Below are 13,362 nucleotides of genomic sequence, written 5' to 3'. Positions count from 1 at the left end.
CCTGTGGATCCAAAAGAAGCAAGAGGAAGCCAAGAGGGCTTTGGCCATATTTTTTCCCAGATGCACTAGAAAGCATCCTAGGAACGAATGTCCATTATACTCCATAGAAGTGTGTTTTGTCTGTGAAGAATACCATCCTACAGATCAGTGCCCTTCCTTGCCCGGAATTAAAGCTGCATATCAGAGGGCCAAAGGAGCCATTGAACCACTCTATTATATGAACCAAAGGAGGCCGCATGGACCTAGATCTTACCAGCAGGAACTGCAAGGGACACCCGAGACCTATTATGACCCCTATCAAGCCACTTTCATGCCTTCTTGGGGTCCCCCTGCTCATCCTTCCTGGTTCACACCTCCTCCTTGTTCCTTCACAGATCCATATTATGCCCAACCAACTGCTCATTCGTTTCACTCTTATGCTCAGCCACAACCTCAGTGGAATGCACCTTATCAGGGGTGGAGGCCCCAGTACAACTCTCATCCCGCTCATTTTCCTCCACCACCTGCTCAACCGCAACCATCGCCTCCTCCTCCACCAAGGCAGCCCCACATGCCTACCCAACCACAAACCCATCCACATCCATCTCAAAAATACGTCCCCACTCAACTACTCGTACCACCATTTCCAAGACCATACAATGGAGCAGCTCAACCCAATTGCAAAGATGAGACACAACATGTCCAAATGACTGCTTTTGAGCTCAATGATCTTCACCAAAGCTCAGGAAGAGTGTTGCAAAACAAAGATTATATTGACAACATTGAAGGACCAAAGGTAGAAGAAGATTCCAAAGAGGATATCAAAGAACCATGGGCTGCACTTGATGAAGAGAAGGCATCAAAATGAGAGATCGAGAGAGGTCCCTCATGGTTACCATCAAATCTTCCATGTATTCAAGAGAAAGATCAGCTAAAAGAGGAAGACGAGAAAGTCATGGTAGAAGGTGACATGAGACATGATCCAGATCAGCAAAAGGACCAAGGATATCAGAGCTATATTGAGACATGGTTTCAGATGGTCACTAAGTTGTAGCGGTACTCTCTTCCTCAGCTATGTTTGATCCCTTCAAAGTCAGATCATTTGGTCTCTAAAATCCGGATAGCTGTCCAAGCATGCATTTCAAGCCTCCACATCATTTTGTCTATAATCTCAATGTGCACATGGCTCCATTGGAAGTATTCTTATACTTGAGAACGATTTTGTTTTTCAAGTAGGGTAGGGTAGAAAAAAAAAAAAGAAAAAAAAAGGAAAAAAGAAAAGAAATGAAAAAAAGGAAAAATCTAAGGTGAAAACCTCCTCGGAGGCGCCTTGGATTGGCTCATTGATTGAAAACCTCCATGAGGCGGTCAATGGGTTGGAAAGAAGAGAAAATAAAAAGGGAATAAGATCCCTGGGTGAAAACCTTCCTTGGAGGCGCCCAGGGCAGGCAATTAGGGTGAAAACCTCCATGAGGCGCCCTAGTTGTTTCTCAAAGAAAAAAGAAGAGAAAAATAAAATGAAAAATAAACCTTATTTGCATTGAATAATTGCATATTGCAGCGAGGACGTTTCAGGTCAGGAGGATCGCTCAAAACAAAGACAAAGGAATTTTTGTGCTTTTTACAGGAAGTTCTATGTCTTCTACAGGAAGCTTACAAAAAAGCCAAATTGATCTCCGAAGAGGACCCGAAGGCTGGGAATATGTCCATGAGGCCTACAAGCATCCATGTTTCCATTCCTCACCCTTTTCCATCATTTTTTCCACCTCATTGTGCTTCTTTTATGAAAACTGTGTTTTCTACAGGAAATTTTAAATTTCTACAGGAAACATCCTGTAGAACCTTTGGATGAACCAAATTCAATTCTAAAAGGGAATCTGATGGTGGGAATCTGTTGGTTAGGCCTGCAAGCACCTCTGTGTCCATCCCTCGCCTTTCTCCGTCATTTTTCCACCTCATTGTGCTTCTACATTGTGCATCTACACGAAGTTCCTGTAGAAATTGTAGGAAGCTAGAAATGGATTTCAAAAAGGTGGTTTGGCAAACATGGTAGCTTCCTCAAGGGTTCAGAAGTCCTCCTGCAATCTTCAAACTCCTCCTCCATCATCTCCATACCTGCATCACAACCCAAGTTCATTTTTCTTACCATGCAACATAACTGCAAAATGCCTTGAAGCAAAAATACCTAGAACAGAATTTGTTTTTGCCCTAACTTGAAAACCATGCATCCATTTGAAAAACCATTTTACAAAGAATCATAAAGGGGTGATGGCAACATGCTTGAGCAGTTTCAGCCAATTCCGGTGCACGGTTTCCAAGAAATCAGCCTCCATCACCATCAGCCATTTTTTCATTTTCTCCATATCCTTGCATCTGTTTCAAAACCTGTTTCATGGGGAGATGCACATGGGTGATAGTAGCCTACCCAAGTAGTTTCAGCCAATTCCGATGCATGGTTTCTGAGAAATTGATCTTTGAAATCTTCAGCCATTTTCCATTTTTCTCGAAATCTGTGCATCCATTGATTGCAATTTTTCTATGGGAGATGCATAATGATGATAGGAAAGTGCTCAGCAAGTTTCAGATCGATCCGGTTTACCGTTTTGGAGCAATGGCGAAAACAAGTTCTCGTACTGTGAAAATTCAGCAGCAGCAGCTTGAAGTTGCAGATTTGAACGTGGAAACAAATGCTTGTAGCTTAGATCTGGTCATAGGACACCTGAACAAGGAAAACAACCAAAAAAATCAGCATCCAAGCCACATGCAATCACAAAAACAAATGCATGCAGCAGTAAAAAGGACCCAGCAACACGTCCACTTACAGGTATGTGTCTAAACCAGTTCCTCTATTTGCATCAATATGATTCGAAAATGCTTAAATGAATGGAATGGTGGAATTGAGCCACAAATATAGCAAGATTAAGCTGATAGTTCCTTGTCTAATTATCTATCAATCAACCAGGAATCATGCAACGTATGTGTTAGACAACTCACGTGAAATTAAAAAAAAAAAAAAAAAAAAAAACAGGGAGTGTTAGCCGTTTGAACTCTAGTGCAACTGATCAAGAAGAAAACATACAGTTAATAAATAGAACTGCAGTCTGCATGTGGCCACGTACACCTAGCCACTTCACTCCCTCACCAAGAATCACGCCGCAATGTAAAATGCTCGGCTGAAACTCACACCACCTGCTGTCCATTTGCACTTGACTGAAGTATGCATCCTCCACTTCCACAAAATGATGAACTAGTCATCCTCCACTGGTTTCTACCTGTTTTCAAAATTATCCCACATATCAGGTTCGCTCAGAGGTGTAGGGTCACTCTACAGGCGTTTCTACAGGAAGACGTTCTAGAGGAAAGTACAGCAGAGCCTTCCAGAGCAGAAAAGCCTGGATTTTTCTTCAACAAATTGGGAGTCCCAAAAGTGGTAGGCTTGAAAAAACACTCTTCCATGCATGATACATTTGAAAGGTGGTGAATTAAAACTATTTTTGAATAAGAAAGTATGAAACAAATCTGCCTGTGGGTCAAGAATGGTAGTTTTCCAGTGTGATACACGAAATTTTTCAATTAGTTCTACATCACATTCCCCTCCACGGTTCCTATTAACAAATTTCTCCTGTACAAAAGTTAAAGCACTGTGAAGACTAACATGTGCATGGAGAATGTGAAAGTTATGTGGTTGTATGCATGCTGGGGATGAAAATTAAGCTCTACACTTTGTCTGTCGGAGCCTAATTCCCTTCTGACAGTCGAGTATTTGGGCAGCAAAAGTCTTGAAACGAGGAAATTGTTGTTCATTGATATCAAACAGCTGAGGAATTCTTCCTCGAGTCCAGGGGGAAACTATAAACAACATTTCTGTTTCTGAAAAAAGAATAAGAAAAAGGGAGCACTCTTACCATGCCAGGGGGATTCATGATTCAACATTATCCATGGTTGTCATGTGAACTTACACTTCATCCAGTAGTAAGGAAAAGGAGCATATTGAGGCAGAGAAGCTAACTAAGGGTAAGGAAATTAAGGGTAAGAAGACCCAGGACAGGCCACCACAGGAAAAGCAAGAAGAGAAACAAGACAAAGGCCAAGCTACCAAGGCCAAAGCTGTGGGTGGAATAAAGGCACAAATGCCAAGGGAGAAATGGTTGCAAATCAGGGCAGAGAGGACTGAGAAAGTACAAACAAGTAGGGACACAACCAAGGCAACCACAGCACAGGTCAAGGAGAAGGAACCCCCAGCCAAGAAGACCAAAACAGTTGAAACAATTTCTACAGGAAGCCAAAAATCAGCTACGGGACTTTCTACAGGAAGTCCTTAAAAAGGGAAGCAGAAGGAGAAATCGGCCGAAATCCTAGCTAGGGAGGCAGCAGCTGTGATGGCCGCCCTAAGTACCTCTCCCATGCTAAAGGAGAAGTGAAAGAGGGAGCTTCCACTATATTTTAAGGTGAGAAAGGGCATGCAGATAAGAACTGGAAGACCCCAAACCACAGTCAAAGAAGCAAATTGTCATTGAGGACACAAAAGCTAAACAAAAGGAGGAGCCTCATTCAAGGATGTCCATCACCTATGAATGAGGAAACAAAAAACCTTCACTGGAAGAGAGAGAATTCAGATAATGGACTTAAAAAGAGTTCTACAGGATGCTGAGACAGTTCTACAGGAAGTTGAGAATTCTCTAGGAAAAGAAGCACAGGCAGTGGGAAGAAGCAAAGAGAAAAGCATGGTTTCATGACAGAGAAGAGGGCATCACTTCAGAAGCTTGGCATGACAGGGAGGCCACCAGGGCCATCAAAGACGAGGAGATAAATTGGTTGCTCAGAGTGTTAGCTACCTATACCAATAGGTTTCATATTTCATGATTGGCAAAGAAAGTTCCAAATATGCTCTGCTTTGGTGATGCAAAGATCCCATATTTTCAAGGGAAGACAATGTGTGTACATAGCTTGATGATGACTCAATTTTGGATGGATGGTCCAACAGCCTAATCTGGATCATGCCATGTTTCAATTTTCTATTATAGAATAGAGAAAGAAGTCTTTCCAAACTGTTTAATCTTGGCAGACCATAAGTTAGGTAGAGAATTAAGGTTCCCAACTGCTTAATCTGGGACCTTGGAAGCAATAAGGGTAGTTCTAGATAGAAAATCAAAAGAAAAAGCCAAAAGAAAAGAAAAAGGTACATAAGGGTCTGCAAGTCTAAGTGCACCCTCCATGAAGAAACAAAAAAATGCTAGGCAAGTAGATGGGTAGGCAGATGGGGTTGCATAAATATCATGCCTTTCAATTGAGTGTTTGGTAACCTTTTATAAAGGAACATCAGTGGATAGAGAAGGTCCTCTTCTCCATCATTTTGCAGCAAAACAAAGGAGCATGTCTAACTTCCTGTTTCCCCCCATTCACATTCATTGCTAACAATCCCATCACCAGTTGTGTTCATGAAAGAATTCAAGGCTTTATGTTGGTTCTTGTTTCTCTAAAAGCCACATTTCTTGTCTAAAATTCTTTTCATTTTGATCTACTTCCTAAGCTAAGTTGTTTTCATATAAACTTAGTGTTATCACTCCTCATTCACCTTTTCCACTCATATTAACCCCTAACTTCTTATTATCTAAATCCCTGTGTTCCCCTTTTCCCTTACTATTATAAACACTATGGTGTATAAACCCCAAGCATTCTATAAATATTCCCCCCCCCCCCTTGGCATTATAGCCATATGTTCAAAGTCAGGGATTAAATTGACCTCTGGTCAGTTTAACAGCCTAAGCATTACCCCTCTTTTCCCTTCAGAAATCATTTAAACCATTTGCCCCTTCATTTGCAAAAGAACCTTGTAAAAAACCCCACTTTCACCCCTAACCCGCTTTATTTGCAAAAATACATCAAAAACCCGCTTTTCGGCTTTATCCAAAGTTTGGCGCAAATGCGCATTTTTATAAAAAATTACATTGAAAACCCATATTATCTGCCGAAGTCCTAAGTCCCGCCGGGCACGAATTTCACAAAAAGTATTAAAATATTCCCGCTAGCTGACCCTATCGTCCGGACGACTTGATGACCCGTCGACCGTCGGATCTGGGCTTTCCCATCCGACGGCCCAGATCCATATCGGGTCGGCCCCGATGTCCGTAAGTTATCACCCGAGAAATTGTCAGAGGGTGACGTCAGGCCTCTGCCACGCGTCACCCCCATATGTTCTCGGGTCGCCCTCTGACAAAACAACTTCCGTATTAAGGGCGGTCCGAGAAAATCCACTTACCGCTTGTGGTTTTAGGCCGGTCCCGCCACGCCCACGTCATTGCCACGAGATGCCCACGTCATTACCTCCTCACCGCCGCATCATCGCCCGGCCCGTCATTGCGCTGACCTGTCTGCCACCTCGCCAACCCCGTGGACCACTCACAGGCCGCCACGTCACCCGATGACGTCATGCTGACGTCATCCGACCCTGACCCCACCTGATGATGTCATGCTGACGTCATCCAAAAAAAGCGCCAAAAATCCCAAAAAGTCCATATTTTGGTCGAAAATCGTGTTTTTTATAACTTTTGTTAAAACGACTGTTGCTCACCTCTACATGCATTTGACGACCAATCTGTCGCCAACCCGCAGAAATCGACCCAAAGACTGTTGGCGCGCCAATTCCACCTACATTTCTGACCATTACCGGCAATTCACGAGGTATTTATCCGAATTATTCCCCCTGCGCCTAGTTTTGTCCATAAATGTCCAAAGATAGCTTAAAAGAATAAGAAAACACTGAATTTACCAGTAAATCCCTGGTGGTTAGCCTTCATGTTCAACTGTTGAATCAAAATTCACCTGCAGAGCCTTGTTTATCCAAGTTTTCACCAAACCTGCAGTCTGTCCGCGCATTCGTGGACTTAAAACCCGAACTGCTCTAAATCACCATAAAGAAAGTTTTTCAGGCCGAGCATTTGCTTTATCAGTCCTCTGTGCAGTATTTCAATTGCTGTCACTGCAGTTTACCCCATTTTCCTTGCAATTCACCTCTCTGTGCCAAGAAACACTCCTCTGTGTTGCTCTGTTCAGTAACACCAGTTCTAGTACAAAGCAGAGTCCTAAAGTAACCATGGAGACACCAGTAGCCCTGAATATTCAACCTCTGAATGCTCCACAAAGAGAATTGGAATGGAAGGCCCTGGGGGATAAGGATTATCAGATGATAGACTCATTTTCAATGAATTCCAAATTTAACATCCATCTGCTGAATGAGTTAAAGGCCCAACACCTCAGTGGAGCTGATATTTTAGGGATTTGGGACTCCAACTTGCCCATTTACAACCTCCCTCAAGTCAATGCCCTTCCAGACTTAATCCATAGATGCTGTGAATGCTATGATCCATGTCAGAGAGCTGTTCTCAATCCCTCAGGTGCAGTCTTGTTCCATATCACCCCTGAGGCCATAAATCAAATGCTCAAATTTCATTCTGCAAGACCATTGACTCCTCTCTCCATGCTAGATTTACTAAAGAAGGGGGGGAACCTGTCCAGTGCCCAGATCATCAAAATCAATCAGTTATTCATACAGCCAAGCTCTGAAAATGTGAGGACGCCTCCTATTGGAAATCCATACCTCAATGACTTGGGTAAAATGCTTGTAGATTTGATCAGCTATGTCTTGGGCTACAAGGGAACTGAGGATGTTGATGACACCATTATGGCTATGCTGTCCATATTTTCTCCTGGGAAGCCTCCTGTTGTGCACTATGATTATGCTACATATATTGCAAACAAGATTCATGAGCAATTGATGAATCTAGAAAGGGAGAAGGTGTTTAGATACACCAGATACATATATCATCTGTTCTTATTTTATCAACCTGACAGTTTCCCTATTCCTCTCAAGAAACTTGATGCCCAGGGAAATCCAAGGTCAGTTGTGTTTTGGACTTCAGTTTTCCATCACACCTCTTGCTCACCATACACATACTGTGAATTCATAGACCTTTTCATTCATCCAGCTTTGACCTTGTTGTATGGTGTTCCTCCTCCAAGATTGACTGATGAAATGCAAAGAATTCTTCATCTCTCTAAGTCCTACAACATTGGTGATTGGTACTTTTACCAACACCACACAGTAATCAGAATATATGGCTGTGAGTTGGACCCTTATAGGCTGCCAAGATATGTCCCTATGAGACTATTTGCCTTGGAGTATTTCAGGCAGTTTGGAAATGCAGACATGATCCATTTCCATAGTAAAAACAAGAAAGTGCAATTGAAGGTCAGGAACCAACTAGGCCCTTTTCTTTACAACATAAGGGAGGAGGGATGGAAGGAAGCAGATGGCATGCTAGAGGCCCTCAGATTGGAAACCAGTTTTCGCTGGGTACCTTATGACCCTAATCATTTCATTTCTCTCAGGAGGGTAAAACATAAACTGGGTGGTTATCCTCATGTCAGATTGCCTCACATTGAGAAGTATGCCAACTCATTGAGTTGGAAAGAGGGCACCTTAGAAGAGGCAACTACTAGAGAGAAAATGATACAAAGAAATGCAAAGAATATTGAAAAAGAGGCTGACTTGGAAACTTGTGGATAGGTTTCCTCTTCATATCAAAGGCAACTAGGAGCAGCTGTCTCATCTTCCACAGCACATCAGCAAGCAGCCAGAACTACTCATCAAACTTCCAGCAAAGGCAAAGAGAAACAGATGGAGCCAGAACAGCTAGCTTCTACAGAACAGCAGCAGGAAGTACAACAGCAAGAGGTACAGCAGAAAAAACAGCAAGAACAAGAGCAACCAGGGCAGCAAGAGCAAACATCTGAAGCCCCAATATCCACCGAGCAACAGGCTCAAGAGAATGTGCCTCCTAGGCAAGAAAAGACAGTGGAGGCCTCGGTACTACAAACTCCACAACAAGAAGAAAAGGGGAAAAAGAGGGATAGAGAGCAGGAGACTCCCCTCACCACCTCCACAACTCATGGGGAGAAAAGGCACAGAATGAATCCCCTCTCTGAGGAGGAAATGCCTATTGGGCAATCTTTGGGCATGGGCCCACCAAGTATGGAGGCATCTGCAAGTTCCTTTCAGCAGGAACATGAAAGGACAGTTGGAGGAGAAGTCAGCTCCTCAAGCCACCAAAAGGGAGCTGAAGTAGGCATCAAACAACAATTTATTGATATCAAAAAGAGGAATGAGCCAATCAAGATACAGCTCTACAATCACTTGTTAAAGATGGCTCCTACAAACCAACAGAGGTTAATGTCTGCCTATGATGTACATGAGGGCAAAATGGTAATGAGTCATTTCATGCCAACCATGTTGCAGCCCCAGTCAGCTGCAGACTACATAAGGACCAACCTTGAGGTCCTAGCCAAAGACATCCACCCTATGGATCAAATAGAATTGCACAAGAAAACGGGTGAGATGGTGTATGCCACTCTTGCAGACAAAACATTGGTAAATCTTAGGCTGGAAAATAGCCTAAATAACACAGCTGCCCAACTTGAGTTGGAAAAAGCATCCTCTCAAGCAAAGGACAACCGAATCAAAGCTTTAGAGGATATAATCATAGAGCTTGGGCATGATCCCAAGGACATCAAGGCTGTACAAGCGCTGCTGAAGCTAAGAGATGCAGATATGGCAGCACTAAGAAAAATGGTTAAGATCCCAGCAACTATTCACGCACAAACAGAAGAGGTTGCTCAGCTGAGACATGACCAAGATGCAGCAGCTATGCTGGTATCGTTATACAAACAGCTGATCCAGACACAGGAGAAATTGGGAGAGTCAGAGGCTGCGCTGCAAGCAGCCCTACAACAGAGGGAAATAGGCCAAACATCACAGCCCCCTCCAGAAATAATCAACCTTGAGGAACCCCCTCAAACTAGTGCTCCTCCTACAGAACAAACAGCTCAGGCAACACCATCTACATCAGCACCAGCACCAACAACAGAGCAGGCTCCAAGCCTTGATATGCAGAAGCTGAAGAACGAAATTCAGGCCTTAGAAGCCCAAATGGCAGAGCTAAATGAAGCCAGGGAGAATTTGGCTAAGCTCAATGAAAAATATGACAAATCCAAGCAGAATGTAGCAGAAAAAGGAAGGGAAATAAAAGCCCTTAAGGAGAAGATAAAGGAGCTGGAGAAGGAGCTCACCCTTGACAAAGTGGTGGCTGAGCTTAAGACAGTTTTATGGGCCAACATTGGCCAATCAATCACAGACCAATGGCAGTACATTGAGACTATTCATGAGCAAATGGAGCTCATAGGAAAAGCACACAGAGAAATCCAGAGAGCAAGGGCATCTCTAGGCAACATGCCTGAGGTAGCCAATAGAATGATTAATGTGCTCAACAACCGTACAGGTCCTCAGCTGGTAGCAATGGGAATTCCCAGCAGAACTGAAACCATTTTGCTGATAAAGAGGGTCCTTACATTAAGAAGCCTGGTACAAACACTGGAAAGAAGAAGCCAGGACATGCAGACAGAAGTAAACAGGTTCATGGACAAATTTGCAGTACTACAAGGCAGAGGTCTTCCTGGCTTACTGAACAGCGTAGGTAGGCTACTTTCGCATGAGAACTATGCAAAGAGGGTCAACACATTTGCTTCAAAGCAGATCACTGTAATACCAAGTACGTCAGAAGAAACAGGGCCAGCATCTGGGCAAAATCTCTATGATAGAGTAGAGAATTTATTTTTTATTATGAATGAGATCAAGCATTTGTTTGAAGTGCCTCCAAACTTCTACAAATATACAGAGGCAGATGAGACCTTGGATGCAATTTTGAGACATCAATTGCCCTCACAAGAATGGTGGACCAAAATGATACAGTTGATACTGTAATCAAAAGCCTTTCATCAAATTTTTTCATCAAAAACATAAGTCATCATGTACAGGAAAATTTGATACAGTCAGTATGATTAAAGAAGGATGGACTGAGCCAACTCAGCAGAGAGATTCGGCCACTAAAGCAGCACTGACAGTTACAGATGACAGGGCCGAGAAAGCTACAGCATTACAGAGCATAAAGACACATCATTCAGCATTTATTCAGAACGCTAAACCGACTCAGTGGCCTCCAAAGGTCAAAAGGACTTCTGACAGCATTAAAAAAGCATTCATTTTGTATTAAGAGCAGCAATAACTTCCTTATCTGCTATTTTGTAAAGTTGGTGAGCGTATTTAATTATCATAGTGACTCATGCGGTTCAGATATTTGTAGAACCGATTGTATATATTCCCCCTCGCATAAGCTTGCAGGGGTTGTTGTTACTTGTTCAGAAAGAGAACTCGGCTGTATTTTTGGAGAGATAATACAAAGGAGCTTTTGGAATTTCAGAGATTGTCTTTTCTGGTGTATACTGTGTTGGAACCATTGAATGCTGCAGAATTCTAGTGCTATAGCTTGATACAATAAGTTTCTCTATCTCTGTCTATGTGTTATTTTTGTATTTCATTTCTCATGTATGTGATCTAATCTTAACAAGAAAGTAGAAGAATAACTCAGGATTTGTCCATGGAGGCACCCTGAATTCAATCTTTCATTGTTACAAATGTTTTCTTCAGGTTTATCTGTTAAATTGGAATTCTTAAATGCTCCAAATTACTATAAATCTTTGACAGTATATGTGCAGTAATTCTTAGATGCTACTGAACACATTCTGCCCTTCCTCAACGTACAGTCACACTATATATAAGTTTCCATTTCACTCTGTTTCATTTATCAACCAAAATTTGTATCATGAATAGCTGTCTAGCTCTACAGTAAATCCTTCTCCATCACAGACATCAGGACCTACTCAATTTCTGACTCCATAAGCCCAATGGACTAGAAATCCCTCAAAGATTTCATGCCCTTCTCAATCAACAATTCACAACCAAAACCTCAGACAAAAACTGAACTCATAACTAGCCTAAAATCTTCACAAAATAGAGATAAATCTTAAAGAGAGAGCCCTCTCTGATTACAGTTTGGCTAGGATCTATAATCCAAAGCTTGGTTAGTGGTTACCCCGGCCGTATTCCCTTGGGAGTCAAAGGGAACAACCTGGGTGTTAACACAAAGGATGAGCAACACTTTCAGTAGGGGGGTGATGATGAGCCCCAAAAATGGATAATTATTTGGGCTCATTCAACCTCCTAATTCGACTTAATCCACCATTCTCATTAGTTTATTGCATGTTTTTGATTATATTTATGCTAATAGAGTGAATTTGGTTAGTCATTATGCCAACAAGTCTAATGGGTGCTTTGTGTAGCCTTTTTGGTCAATTTGGAGACAAAATTGAAGGTTTTAATGAGCACTTGGCAGCCAAATTCGTGGGAGAACAAGGGAGAGGATTTGTAGGAAGGTGTCCCCTTCATTTATGGGCCCTTACCTCGAATTCTCCACCATCAGCTCGGAGTTCAAGGGCCACCAAATCAATTAACACAAGGGCAGCCAAGCAAGTCAAGTAGGACTGTTGTTAACTACAAGTTTTGGGTAGTCGAGTCCCTAAAGTTTAGGAGGACTGTTGGGGTCCTCAATTTGTATAAATATGAAGGCTTAGGGCCTCATTTTGGTTAGCCAATGGTTAGTCATTTTGTAGGCAGAAATTAACTAGTTTGTAGTTTGATTTTTAGGCAGTAGATTAGCTTTGCTTTCAGCACATTTTCAAGTTTCCCTTGTGGACAGTTTTGATGTAACTCTTCTTTTCTTGCTCAATAAAGATGAATCGATCTTTGCACCAGCTCTAAATATCTCTTAGGAGGCTGTAGCTCTTGGGGTTGGGCCCATCTCAAGCGCCCAGTACATCCTTTGTTTACTTTCATGTGTCTTTGCTGCATTCTTAGAATAAAATCTGCTATTTAGATTTAAATATTGTGTTGTTATTTAGGTTGCTTTTGATGATTAAAAAGGTTCTTCATGTTTAGATTTACTTGATAAGTTAATCACAGGGAATATATTCAGAAAAAGGCTACCAAGTACTTTGGATATCACCTCCCTTTCAGTGGAATCATGAGCTGAGACCAATATAACCTTGCTGCCCACAAAAACACATTCTTTGCTTCACCATGCAATCATTAGTGTTCGAATCTCATTTGCAGAACTTGATATCAGTTTTGGATGCATGTTTAATTTTATGATTGCTTAGTTTCATAGTTGTTTCACATGGTTTCATTGTAAATAAACTTCTGTCCATTTCCTTTGCTGTTATCTAGGTCAGATTAGGTCAAAGTAATTAGGTTCTTGATTTTCCAAGTCTTCATTTGTCAAATTTGAAAAACGACTTGCAGAGCACCTGTACCACTCCTTCACCTACTTATTCTTCATCAGAACCATCCACTCTACCCTCTACTTAGAATCCTTACCTCACGTTTGCCATTTGCTCCCAAAACCCTAATTTTTGTGCAACATTGCCTCACTCTCC

Source organism: Pinus tabuliformis, chromosome 8 (genome assembly GCF_031772625.1).
Source record: "Pinus tabuliformis cultivar Carrire ecotype Pingquan chromosome 8, CPIR1, whole genome shotgun sequence".
Lineage (NCBI taxonomy): Eukaryota > Viridiplantae > Streptophyta > Pinopsida > Pinales > Pinaceae > Pinus > Pinus tabuliformis.
This window is presented reverse-complemented; position numbering follows the sequence as displayed.